The sequence below is a fragment of the Mirounga angustirostris genome, unplaced genomic scaffold (genome assembly GCF_029215605.1).
Source record: "Mirounga angustirostris isolate CCGP_5_RB_7025 unplaced genomic scaffold, mMirAng1.0.hap1 SCAF_3, whole genome shotgun sequence".
Lineage (NCBI taxonomy): Eukaryota > Metazoa > Chordata > Mammalia > Carnivora > Phocidae > Mirounga > Mirounga angustirostris.
In genome coordinates, this window is record NW_026991711.1 from 75,718,012 (window position 1) to 75,731,301 (window position 13,290).

At 41.0% G+C, this 13,290-nt stretch overlaps 1 protein-coding gene across 4 annotated transcripts in view; it reads left to right on the forward strand.

Annotated features, from left to right (window-relative positions):
* Window positions 1–13,290, forward strand: part of SPATA13 (spermatogenesis associated 13) — a 141,572-nt gene that overhangs the window by 21,314 nt on the left and 106,968 nt on the right. The gene's annotated exons all lie outside the window — the stretch shown is intronic.

Genomic DNA, 13,290 nt, shown 5'->3' on the forward strand with positions numbered 1-13,290 from the left:
GGCGCTTAACTGACTGAGCCACCCAGGTGCCCCAAGTTTAATTTTTCAAATGCTTTTTCTGTTGAGATAATCATGTGATTCTTTTTGTCCTTTATTGATATGGTGTAGTATATTAACTGATATTTGAATGTTAAGCCAACCTTGGTCGTGATATATAATCATTTTTATATGTTGTTGGATTCGGTTTGCTGGTATTTTGTTCAGGATTTTTTGCATCTGTATTCGTAAGAGATATTAGTTTGTGTTTTTCTACTCTCGTGATGTCTTTTCCCATTTTTGTTATGAGGGTAATGAGTTCTCCTTTTCTGTTTTTTTTGGGGGGGGAGGGAGGAAGATTTTGTAAAGAAGTAATTCTCCTTACCTTAACATTTTTTTTAATTCCTAAAAGAAGTTACCCCCTTCATATTGTCCTTCCCCCCCGTCACTCTTTTTCATCTTTCATGGCCTGTGTAGTTGGATCCAAAGTGCTCTGTGATGCATTCTCTGATTATTTTTGCCTGTGAAGCTGGTTTCATTGCTGGACTTCAGTCTCAGTCATTAATGCTTAAGTCCCATTAGCACACTTAACTACGTACTAGGTTGTTACAGTCTCCTGTGTTTCATGCCTGTTCCTTTTGTCTGCCGTACTGATTGTGAGCTTCACAGCCTCTTGAGAGCTGTGACTGGGTTCTCAGCTTCACACATTGTCCTGACATACCCAGCATCTTGCAACAAGTAAAAGTGGAACATTCTATCCAATTACTTAGATTTAAAGGCTCTGAAAAATAATCTTTTTCAAGATTTCTTAGTATTTATAAGTGTGTGTGTGTGTATGTATGTATTATGTATTTGTATACACGTTTTCACATGACTGTGTGCATTATTTCAAACATAGACCTAAGTGTAGTTAAAAGAGAATTTGGGAGGTAACACTCCTGAGTCCTGATTCTGACTGTTCTAGATAGATACTGGACTCTGAGGCTCGCTGTTTGTCTGTTCTTTCATACATTATATGGAAATTGGTGTGAAGATCAGAATAAAATTAATTATTAATTCAGTACTTTGTGCTAGTAGGCACTCGGTATGTAATGACTATTTAATTAATAGCTTAAGCTCCTTTTAAAGAATGAATCTGATATGAATCATACTTTAATATTTGTATTTAATATTTATCTGATATTAATCATGTTCTGATACTTGAAATGCTAGATGATTTGGTTAAAAGTCTTAAATTTTGTTTAATAGCTGATTAGCTGAGATTTTTCCTTAATACTTTGACATAAGAGTAGTCTTTTTTCCATTATTATTATTATTATTATTACTTTTTAAAGATTTTATTTAATTATTTGATAGAGAGAGTACAAGCAGGCGGAGCGGCAGGCAGAAAGCGAGGGAGAAGCAGGCTCTCCACTGAGTAGGGAGACTGATGCTGGGCTCGATCCCAGGACCCCCGGGATCATGACCTGAGCCAAAGGCAGACGCTTAATCGACTGAGCCACCCAGGCGCCCCTCTTTTTTCTATTATTTCTTTGGAATGTCTCTAGAAGCTGTTGTTATAACTTTTCCTTGATCTGTGTGCTTGAGGAAGTGCCTAAAAGCGTGGGCTCCAGAGCCAGAGAGCCTGGATTCAATTTCAGAAACTCACTAGCCAGGTTAGTCTCCCTACTTCCTCCTCTGTCTCACAGGAACAAGTACCTGCTTCTTAGGGCCCTTTGGGGATTCAGAGAGATACTCAATGAGAAACCCTTAGCACAGGACCTGGCAGTTGGTCAGTGCTGAATGTTAAGTAATTGTGTTCTTCATATTTATTGTGTCATCAGCACCTTGCGTAGTGTCTAGCATTCGATAAATGTTTGAGTGGACAGTTTTGTTGAAATTATTAACCTACCCTGTGGAAAACTCTTTGGGGTTTTTGTTTCTCTGCAGGAAGAATCCTACACTGGGAAGGAGGCCTGGCTAGGTGAGCTGCAAAGCTATTTCTAGATAGGCTGAGAGTCTGCATTGGGAAGGGTCCTTTCCATCACCGTGAGTTTAAAGATGAGATTAACAAGGCTGGGATGCTGTGACTTTATGGTTATGTGTTTATCCTGCCTTAGCTGTATCTCTTAATTTTTTTTTAAAGCGTCCTGTCTGGTAAATTTGTGTGTTTCTAATAGGGTTAAATAGTTAGCTGTGCAGATTTGAGCAGCATTAGAAAACTCACTGTGTCGTTCTACTTCATTAATCAGGCCTGTTAAACAGAGCCTAGTCCATTAAAGCAAACCCAGGGAAGCCCAGAGGAACTGCTGCGGTGACCATCATGATCTTGGTCCCTGTGGCGGCATTGGTATGTACAGAGGGTTAGCGGCACGCAGCATGCACCATTATTTTTGTTGCCACGTTTGGGATCAGAGTATGTGAAGCTTCTGAAGAAAGACATCTACTCACAAATATTCCTTATTTATGATAACTCGCCGGAAAGGTAGAGAAGATTGCTACGTACACACATGACTTCAAAGTTGTAAGGGTAAAGCCTTTTTTTCAAGTTATTATTATTATTTCTAGTATTCTCTCAGGTGCTCTGCCTGAGTCTAAATGTTTTCATCTAGTTTTCTTTCGTTTGCATGTGGAGGTTGTTTGAGCAGAGAGCTAAATGTTTCAGAATCACGTAAACTGAACATAGATTTGTCAAATATAATGAATACAAATTTCCTTCAGGATAGACCTAATTCTTCACTATTTCCCTGTGGAAAACTGCCCTCAAACCAAACCAAGATTAATGGTAGAACTAGAAACACTTGACCAGGTTGTCATCACTTCTTAAACTTAGTACGCAAAAAAAACATGATGTTCAAAAGTTGAAACGCTTTCTATGTGGAAAATTGTCAAAAAGCTCCGAGGAGAGGCTTTTGTTACTTTATAATGTTCTCCACTGGCTAATAACAGTGGCTTTACCTGTGAGCCCACCTGGACTGAGAGAGGAAGTGAGGTGACTGCATTCCTCTCTACACTGGGGTTACAGTTTTGCAGAGTTCATTCTAATCCTGATTTTGCTCTGTGTGATTTTTTTTTTTTTTAAGTCATGTAAGCTTTCTATGAAGCAGGCATTTTTCCTCCCAGTGTACAAATGAGACTAAAGCTCAGTGAGATAAGATAACTTGCTAAAAGTCACCTAATTAGAAAACCTAATTTTTTTTTTTTTTTTGAGGGGCAGAGAAAGGGTGAGAATGAGCAGTGGGGAGGGGCCGAGGAAGAGAGAGCGAGAATCTTAAGCAGGCTCCACGCGGAGCCTGATATGGGGCTCAATCTCATGACCCTGACATGACCTGAGCTGAAATCAAGAGTTGGGTGCTTAACCCGGGTATCCACCCAAGTGTCCTTGGAAAAGCTAATTTTTTCACAGGATTGTTGTGAAAAGTAACATAGAATTGAGTGCTAAATGGAGAGTGGCTAGAGCTCTTTGGATTTCATTATTTGTGGTATGTGTTGACTGCCATGTTTGAATGGCAGATTTTGAGTAGCTGTCTGGTATCAGTGCTTACTGAGAATGACTTATTTTGAGAAATCAATGTTAAATTCATCTGGATGTTGAAATTCATACAGTATTCTCTGGGAAGAATTTTTGGTTCTATCTGAACCCAAGTGGTCAGATTACTTATCTCTTGAAACCAAAACCATTCAGCTCCCAGCCTCTGTGCCTGTTGAGTGGATCAGGGATGAGCCCAGCAATCATCAGTCGGAACCTCTTAGTGACGAGCAAATGTCTTCACATTTATGGGAAAGTGTGGGAAAAAGCATACACATAGGGCCAACCAAATTGCACAGATTATCACTTTCTTGTTATTGCCAGTTTTGGTTTTCCTAGAGTGTATATTTAACTTGTTGAGTTTTTTTCTCTCTGGTGTGTAATTGTTGTTATATATTAACTTAATGCCAGGCAACAGCACGAACTTACAAATCACACTGGTGGGTTTTTGTATTCTGTGTAGGACAGAGTTCAAAGCTCTGATAATTTCATGGTCTGAGCCCTCTTACGGAGCAACTGGGCCTAAAATAAAATCATACCTACTGTGGCATGACCTGTTTCGTGGCCTTTCGAAGAATTGGAAAGGTAGAATGGGTCCAGTCTGTTGTTTTTAAATGAAATAGTTCTTTCTTTAGTTATCTTAATAAAGATCAGAGTTAAAGGAAAATCCATTGTTTGGTTATTGTTTGAGTTTAAGGTCAAGTGGTGGTGTCTACAGAAAGTGACCAGTCCTTTACTATTATAGGATTTGAGAATGCGTTAGTTAGTTGTTAGCTTAGGAAATAGCTAACGCCTTTCAGGTCAGGCCCTGGGAATCAGTCTTTTGAAAAGTGCATTCATGTAGCATTATGTTTTCCTTCTCCAGGGTACCTACTCTATAATTGTATTTATTACCAATGTGGGCATTTACCCCCTTTATGAAACTTAATATAGGCCTTTCCTAATAACAGAGACCAGTGTACCTCACTGTGACTTGTGTTTGTGGCACTGAGTGGATGCTAGTTTGTATTACAAAAGACTGTACAATAAATGCTTTTGTTTGTAATAGTTCTCAACACATGTGATAGGCACTCAGTAAAATTCTATTACTTTATCAAAGATTTTTTTTTCCATAGGGATTTTATTTATGGGCAATGTTCTGCCATGAGCATGACTTTTAGGGGCCTGTAATTTAGGTTTTCCTGATTCAAGGCTATAATTTCTTCTGAAGCTACCTGGAGATCCATTCAGTAAGAAATAAACCAATGTAGAGAATTAGCGACTGAGATTTGAAAGGGCCAAATTAAGTTGACTTTCTTGTTACCTCTGGAAATAATTGCTCCTTTAATTTAAAATCCATTAGCAGCTTTCTATAATTTTTGGCTTCATGATTATCGGTAGTTCTGTATATTTAGTCTTTTAATATGGTCTCATTTTAGAAACCTTAAGCAGATCCTTGGTTATAACATAATAGGCATGGTATTTAAAAGATCGCGTGATGAATTTTATTGAAGGTATCTAATAACCTAGATTTATCAAACCTTGCCAGAGAAATAGAACCAATTGTATGTATGTATTTGTGTGTGTATAAGTGTATGTATATATAGAGAGAAAATGAGTGAATGAATGATTGGTTTTAAGGATTTAGTTCATATAGTTGTGGGGGTTGGCGGGTCCCAAATCTGTAGGGCAGCTCATCAGGCAGGGAATTCCAGCAGGAATTGATGTTGCAGTCTTGAATCAGAATGCAATCTTAAGGCCAAATTCTGTCCTTTGCCTGGACCTCAGTGTTTTAAGGCCATCTACTGATTGGATGAGGCCCACCCACATTATGGAGGATAATCTGCTTTATTCAAAGTCTGCTGATTTCACTGTTAATTACATCTAAAAAATACCTCACAGCAACATCTAGACTAATGTTTGATCAAAAAACTGGGCACCATGACCCAGCCAAGTTGACACATACAATTAACTATCACACTACCACATGGGGAAATGTTCATGTTACAATTTACCTGTGGGCATGGGGAAGTCATCTTCCTTTACCTGCCTGCTTCCATGATGTAAAATTAACTGCAAGGTAAGTGTGGAAAGTTAGAAAGTTGGAGAGTAACCCCAGGAAAATTAGATGCCACAGCAGCAGTTAGAGATTAGTTGTGTGATTAAGGATAGAATTTCAAGGTATGACCAGAATATGCTGAGCCCCATGTCATATGGTTGCAGGGGCTGAGAATAGTCTTCAAACAGAAATAGGTGTGGGAGAGGGAACAGTGACAACAGTTCAGCAAAACCGATGACAGACTACCCCAAAGTCCCAGAACTGAACACAAATAGAACTTCCACGGTGCCCTCTGATTTAAGATTCCAGCAGAAATGATGTTAGGTTGTCATCAAGTTCTAAATCATGCCACCGTGCCAGGCCCAATAGCCAGAGAGAGGTCGCCTTCCAGAATTTCTCAGCCTTAAATTTCAGAAAGCAAAAGGAAAGTACAGTCATGTAGCAGGCACATTAATTTTCTGCATGGAAAATCCAGGTTTTGGAGAGAAGTCCTCTGCAAAGCAGCTTGTTTGACATGGGCACCAGAGCCATTGGAAAAAAAAAAAAAAAATCAAACAAATTGAGAGAAAAAGAAAGCAATATACCAAGAACTAGGATAGCAAATAGCCATGCATTTGGTTTTTGTATATCCTCAGGAAATTCTAATTGGCGAATTTATCAAGAAAGTGATTTCATTTCTGCAAAGCCACACTTAATATGCCCTTGAGTTGAGAGAGCCTTGTATGGGTCAGATGCGTAGGTGTGGGTTTACGCAAACGAAGCAGAATCAACAAGGAGCCTTTTATGAATCCCTTTCCTTTAGGAGGCTGGTCCAGCACACACTGAGTTCTGTGTTCTGACACATTGGCAGGAAACTCCTCTTTTCAAAGCAGGGGTACCTGTACTGTCACTGGTCATGCACCTCCAGGCTTTCAGAGCCCACCAAGTCCTTTACTGTCCACAGGAAGGGGCAAGTAATAGGCAAAACCAGACCTCTTTTTCTGTTGTAGAATCATTCCTGCTTCAGTTGTGCATGAGTCATTCTTAAGCTTGGGTGAAGTCGTTACAGCTCTCAGGACAGGTGACTGCTTTTCCGAGTAGCCCTAGCTCCCTCTGGCCCCCAGCTGGCTTTGTGAACCCACAGACCTTGCCCCGTATCTCTCCACCCACCTCTTCCAGAAGCTTGGCGGGAGCATGGGACACACCTGCCCCTCTTCTTCACTGAGTTTATTTCTAAAGCCCTTGCACATGATGTACTTCAAGTAATGAAAGTACTTTCCCTGCTAAACAGTGATTTCATGATTTTCAAATCCATGGCCTTTTCGTGGTACCTCTTGATTTCTCTGCAGCCCTGACCCTTGTGAATCTCTGCCTCCTTCTTGAAACCTTGCTTGGTGCCTGTGCCTCCTGCTTTCTCTCATTCTGCTTCTTCCCTGTAGGTCTCTGTACCAGCTCTTCCCCTCCTTGGAGGTGTTTCTCAGGATGCTTGTTTCCAGCACCCTCCTCCTTCTCAGCTCCAGCCATTCCCATGGCCCTCCTCTGACCTTGTCCCCCCTTACTCCATGTGTCTCGTTAACACTTGGGTGTTTTGAGTCAAGACCCAGAGTTCCGGCAGGAGTATGTGTTTAATGTGGTGGACCCTGGGTGTGAGTGACAGCACAGCTACCTTTCTGTCCTAGGACCGAGTCGCCTAGCAATGGCATACGTATTACATACAGGCTCTGAGGGACAGAGCTGGTCTGAGTTTGTCTCCCAGGGTGTGATTGTGTGATTGGGGTTAGGGTGGTGGCGCAGCAAAGGCAAGATTTGGTTGTAGGAGGAGGTGTCGTGGGAGGAAAATCTTGAAGATCTCGTAGGATTTTGAGAGGCTAACACAGCGAAGAAAGCCTTCTGCGTGGGTAAAACAGTGTCAATAGGCAGGGGAGCAGAAGACACTTGTGGAGACCCACAGGTAGTCCAGGGTGACTGAGGCCAAGAGCATCTTCATATGGGAATAGCATGAAAGGAAACAAGTTTTTATTTTTCCTGCTGTTCTCAAAACACCACACACTGTGCCTTGCACCTCATAGGAGCTCCGTGAAGTTTTTGAAAATAGTTGAAAGTAAGAGTGGGTATGAATGATGAGAGCCCTGAAGGCTAGACCAAGGAGATTACATTTTAATCCAGGGAGCTGTTCAGAGTTGTTGAGCAGGATGTTGAGTGTGACTGGGGATGCCCTTCAGGAAACTTCATCTGGCATTTGGGCACTGAATGGACTGGAGAGTAGAAAGATGGAAAACTGATAACAGATCTTGGTGAGAGGTAAGAAAGCTCTGAGGTGGGAGACCAGCAGAGAAAGTGGATGTGAGGGAATGAATCCAAAGATGTGGGGAATGGGGGTGGGGACAGGGAGATGGAGAAGTGCAGGATTCTCAAGGCTGTGGGTATGGGCACCTGGGAGAAGGGAGATTTTGTTGACACTGGGGGACTGCTGAGAAGAGCACTTGAACTTGGTTGCATCTGAGCACGAGAGGGGAATCCTGGTGAAGAGGCTCCCCGAGTGTTAGAGCAGGAGTGGTTCCAAGAGTGTCGGGAGGCAGCTGCTAGATGAAAAACCTAGCTGTTTACCCACACAGAAGTTGTGCTGGGTGATGAAGAAGATCGAGGAGGTCTCATCCTTCATAGGGTTTCCGGGTCGGACACTGTCGGATAAGCAATCAGAGAATTGTAATATGTTGAGACGAGTCTAGAAGGGAGGAAGTACTGAGGATTATAGAAGCATGAGAAGCAGAAATTTGAGAATAGTTTGTAGAGGAGACCTACACTGTCAGTGTTCAAGTTCCGGGCCCATCCCATCCCATCTGTGCATCCATGTTTCAACAGCAGAGTCTTGATGATGCCTTATTAATCTTTGCCACCTTCCAATTACACGAGCTCCAGCGGCTTCACCACACACACTAAGGGTCTTCGCAGGACAAGGATTCTAAGATGGTGACACTGCAGCTGTACATGGTGGGGTCTGGGACGCCATTGATGTCAGATGAGTGCCAATCCAGGAAATGATTTAAACATGCTGACAGGTGCCCTGAACTTAGCGTCATTCAAAACATAGGTTTTTTTAACATAAAGAAGGAAAAGTCCATGCAGCTAAGATCACCTTGGGACTTCTCTTTCTCTGATGGCCTGCAAGAGCAGGCTCTCTGCAGGAGAAGATGCACATTGTTGGAGTATTAGAGAACCAGCCAATGAAATATGACGGGTGTAGATGGGGAGGTAGATGGGTGCTGTAGATACTGGCTGTAGCTGGTTCCTATGGGCTTTCAAGTCGTTCATAGACCATGGAAATGGATAACTGACTTCATCCAACCTCTACTTCTCAAGTGACCTTTTTAAGGATGCTTATTTTATTTTATTTTAAATATTTATTTATTTAGAGAGAATGAGTGGTGGAGAGGGGCAGAGGGAGAGAGAGAGAGAAGCAGGAAGCCCAACTCAGGGCTTGATCCCAGGTCTGGGAGATGATGACCTGAGCCGAAGGCCGAGAGACTTAACCGACTGAGCCACCGAGGTGCCCCAAAGGATGATTATTTTACATCTCAAACTTATAAAAGTGTTAGAACTATGGTCCTTTAGCAACCACATATTCAACATTTCACCACCAACTGATTTGGTCTACTCTATTAGGTTGGAAAGACAATAATTTCCTCTCCTAACACTGCTGTTTATTCTGTGGCTGAGTCACTTGTACACTATCTGCCTAAAGGTATGTGGCATCTTGCCTTCACCTGCAGGACATAGATCAGAGATTTCATTTGTACCTATGCAAGGAGCTCACAATGGTTTTCTTATCTGAAGAACAGTTGCAAAATGTTTGTTTATTGGAACAGGAGGTAAAAACAATACATCTGTAAGGGTGAATTATGTCTGAATTCATAGGAAGTGGACAATACAGACATTTATTTATTTATTTATTTATTTTTTAAGATTTCATTTATTTATTTGACAGAGAGAGACACAGCTAGGGAGGGAACACAAGCAGGGGGAGTGGGAGAGGGAGAAGCAGGCTTCCTGCTGAGCAGGGAGCCCGATGTGGGACTCGATCCCAGGACCCTGAGATCATGACCTGAGCCGAAGGCAGACACTTAACGACTGAGCCACCCAGGTGCCCCGTCATTTATTTATTTTTAAAAATTTTATTTATTTGTTTGAGAGAGAGAGCACATGAGCAGGGGCAGAAGGAGATGGAGAAGCAGACTCCCTTGCTGAGCAGGGAGCCTGATGCAGGGCTTGATCCCAGGACCCTGGGATTGTGACCTGAGCCAAAGGCAGACGTTTACCTGACTGAGCCACCCAGGCGCCCCACAATACAGCTTTTTAAAACAGTTTTCCCATTTCTTCCCCTCTTAGCCTTTGCCAGTCACTGGTCTGCTAGTCTCTATGGATTGACCTGTTCTTGACATTTCATGTAAATGGGAATCATGTAACATGTGTCCTGTGTTGTGACTGGCTTATTTCACTTAAGATAATATTTTCAGGGCTCATCCACATGTAGCATGCATTAGTACTTCCTTTATATGGCCCAATAATATTCAAATCTGTGGGTATGTCCTATTTGGCTGCTCCCTGCATCAGTTGATGGATACTTGGTTTATTTCCACATTTTAACTATTATGTCTAATGTTGTAAACATTCATGTACAAGTTTTTGTGTGGGCATGCGTTTTCAAGTCTCTTGGGAATATACCTCGGTGTGGAACCGCTCGCTGGGTTATATGATAACTATATTTAATATTTTGCAGAACTGCCAAACTGTTTTCTAAAGTAACTGCACCAGGGCACCTGGGTGGCTCAGTCCATTAAGCATCTGCCTTCGGCTCAGGTCATGATTCCAGGGTCCTGGGATCAAGTCCCACGTCGGGCTCCCTGCTCAGTGGGGAATCTGCTTCTCCCTCTGCCCCTCTTCCCATCTCATGCTCGCTCTCTCTCTCTTTTTCCCTAGTGCGTGCTTGTGCCAAAATAAATAAATAAAAATCTTTAAGGTCGCTGCACCATTTACATCCTCACCAGCCACGTAAAGGGGTTCTGATTTCTTCACATCCTCATCAACACTTACTGTCTGGAACAATACAGTATTATAGCAAACTTGTAATCATTTAGGCACTGATTATCTATAAGGTGGGTTTTCTAGGATTTTGGTTTCTCTGTGTCCCAAGTAACTGATTTGTCAGTTTTGGTCTAATCATCTCCAGTTTCACTTTCCTGGGGATAGGCAGGTGAAGAGAACATGGGAGAAGTTTCGCTGGTTAATGTAGGTACATATTAACCCCTGTTGACAAGTTGTTGGCTAGAAAGGTTTAAGGGGGTGAAAGGCTGAATGTATCAACTTCAGTGAAGTTTTGGGTTAGTGACAAGCGCTCCCCGTAGGACTGGGGATATATTCTTGGGTACTATGCTAATTTGTAAATTTGGGGTTTTCCTTTATGAAAACAGTGAAAACTAAGCATGTTCCATATTATCTGGATGACTGCCATATAGGGAAAACTGAAACTTAATTTTAGTGCCTTTGTGTTTGAGTTTGTTTGGTGCCAAGAAATTCAACAGAAGTGACGGGGCACTTAAAGGCAGAGTTTTAAAACCCTCTCCAGGGGCCTGGGGTAAATTCTAAGAGTTTCCTATATTACTCGAATGTGGCGAGGAGTGGTCATGGTGAGTACTTCTCTGGTGTTTTCAAAGAAGCCCTTGTAATGACAGTGAGATTGAAGGCATACTCCCAAAGGATCGAAGGCTTCACACAAAGAAGCCTGTTGCAAGCGAACATTACTTTGAAGTGTTCTGAGACAATCTTTAACCTTTACGTGAATTTATATTCTGTTTCATAATATTTACATAATCGATAACTAATACTCATTGAAATATAAAATAAAGTCTTAAATTACATAACATCAAATGAAAATAGCTGCCCCTTTCCCCAGCATACTAAAACAACTTCCAATTTATGTAGAACAAATTTTTTAATTGTCCTTTTCATGTCATCCATTCATTTCATAAATGTTGATTCGTCCCTGCTCTGGGGCCGTAAAAAATATAAAAGATGTTACCCATTCGCTTTAAGATCCTGGAAAGTCCTTGAGGAAACAGTACCAAGATGTGATCCAAGAAATCAAGTGCAAGTCAACATAAAACGAAAAAGGCAACATAAAATGAAAAAAGAGGTGAGGATGCTATGGAAAGAGATTTTGGGGCAGGGTGCTTAAATATGTGTGAATCAATTGCTGAAGATGACAGTTTACAGCTGGAAGGACCTGAGCTTACATCCCTGTGCTTAAACTTGCCTTATGACTTTGGTCAAATGACTTACCCTTTCCAGGCATCACTTTGTTTCCCCCAAGGGATCATGCATTTTTAAGTTCTTGTTGGAAATTTCTAGAACTAGGTCAGTTTTGAGAGGCAAGGGAGTGTGGTAGAGAAGAGGTCAGATTTTGTTATTTCATCAGGGTTCATCACCTCAGTCCTTCTACTGTGTGGCTTTGGGCCTCTCTGTAAGTCTCTAGGACTCACCATACTCACATATGAAATGAAGGTAACTGGAATTGCAGGTAGAGCAGAGACAAGAGTAATGAGACTGTTCGAGATCTTTTTACTGGTTTGGGCATTTGATATAGAATCTGGAGAATGAGTAGAGCAAAGAGAACATGATTAAGAACCATGGAAGCTAAGTAGGTCTATGTAATATATCGTAATATAGTATCTATACTAATAGCCTACAGAAAAAGAAGAGAGGTAGAAAAGATAGAAAGCACTCAGATGATAGAAAAATAGAGGAGACTTTAAGAATCATCACTATGGGTTATGATGTTCTTAGTCAAGTAAAGATTGCAGTTCATTTTAGAAATAATTCTGGTTTCTTCTTTGCCTGTTTGTTCATATACATGAACAGTCTATTACAATGTCTGGTACCTAATGTTCATTAAATATCATTTACTTTCTGAAGAAATTGTCAGGTTAGTAGGGAGTAGTATATTTCAAGAGACAATAATAGGCATGCTTTCTAAATTAGACTAGAATGTTGGATTGAACAGAAGAAGGAGTTGAGTGTGAAATGAGCAACCAGCTGCCAGGTGTGGGTGAGTAGTGATCAGATATATTGGAAAAGTAGGACTAAGTTATTTGGAAATCTTAACTTTGTGATAAAACTTTATTTGTTTTAATTTTTGTTAATTTTTCAGTCTTTAGAAAAGACTCCTGTTTCAAGGAAAGTCTTTCATTCTACTCTCTGAAACCCCCATATCAGCTACATTAATTAACATTCATATGATAAAGTAGTTAAATGTATGATAATAGTGACAAAAATTGTGACTTATACAAAACAGAAATGATAAAGATGGAAAGAGTAAGTGGCAAAATGGTGATTAAATATAGATTAAGTATATCAAACAGTTTTCAAGAGGAGCAGAGATTTATATAGTCTGTCAGGAAAGGGCTGCTGAAATGTTTGCTAAGTTAGAGACAAAGCTAGTTAAAGTCCTACAGGGCAGTAACCTTTGCAGTATGTTCTCTGCAAGGCAGAAATTATTTGCATCGCTGCTGGACAAAAATAATCTACAAATTAACCTGTAACTTACCTAATCAGTGCTAAACAGCAAGTCAGAATAAGGTCCATTCTTCTAGAGAATGGAAGAATCTTGGGTGGACCTGTTAGACCTGCTATGGTGGGATCCTAAAAGGTGGCTATCCTTTACCTTATTTTCATTTCTGGGTAATTAGAGATTAGAGAGGGCCATTAATACCACCCAAATTACTAGGATGTATGG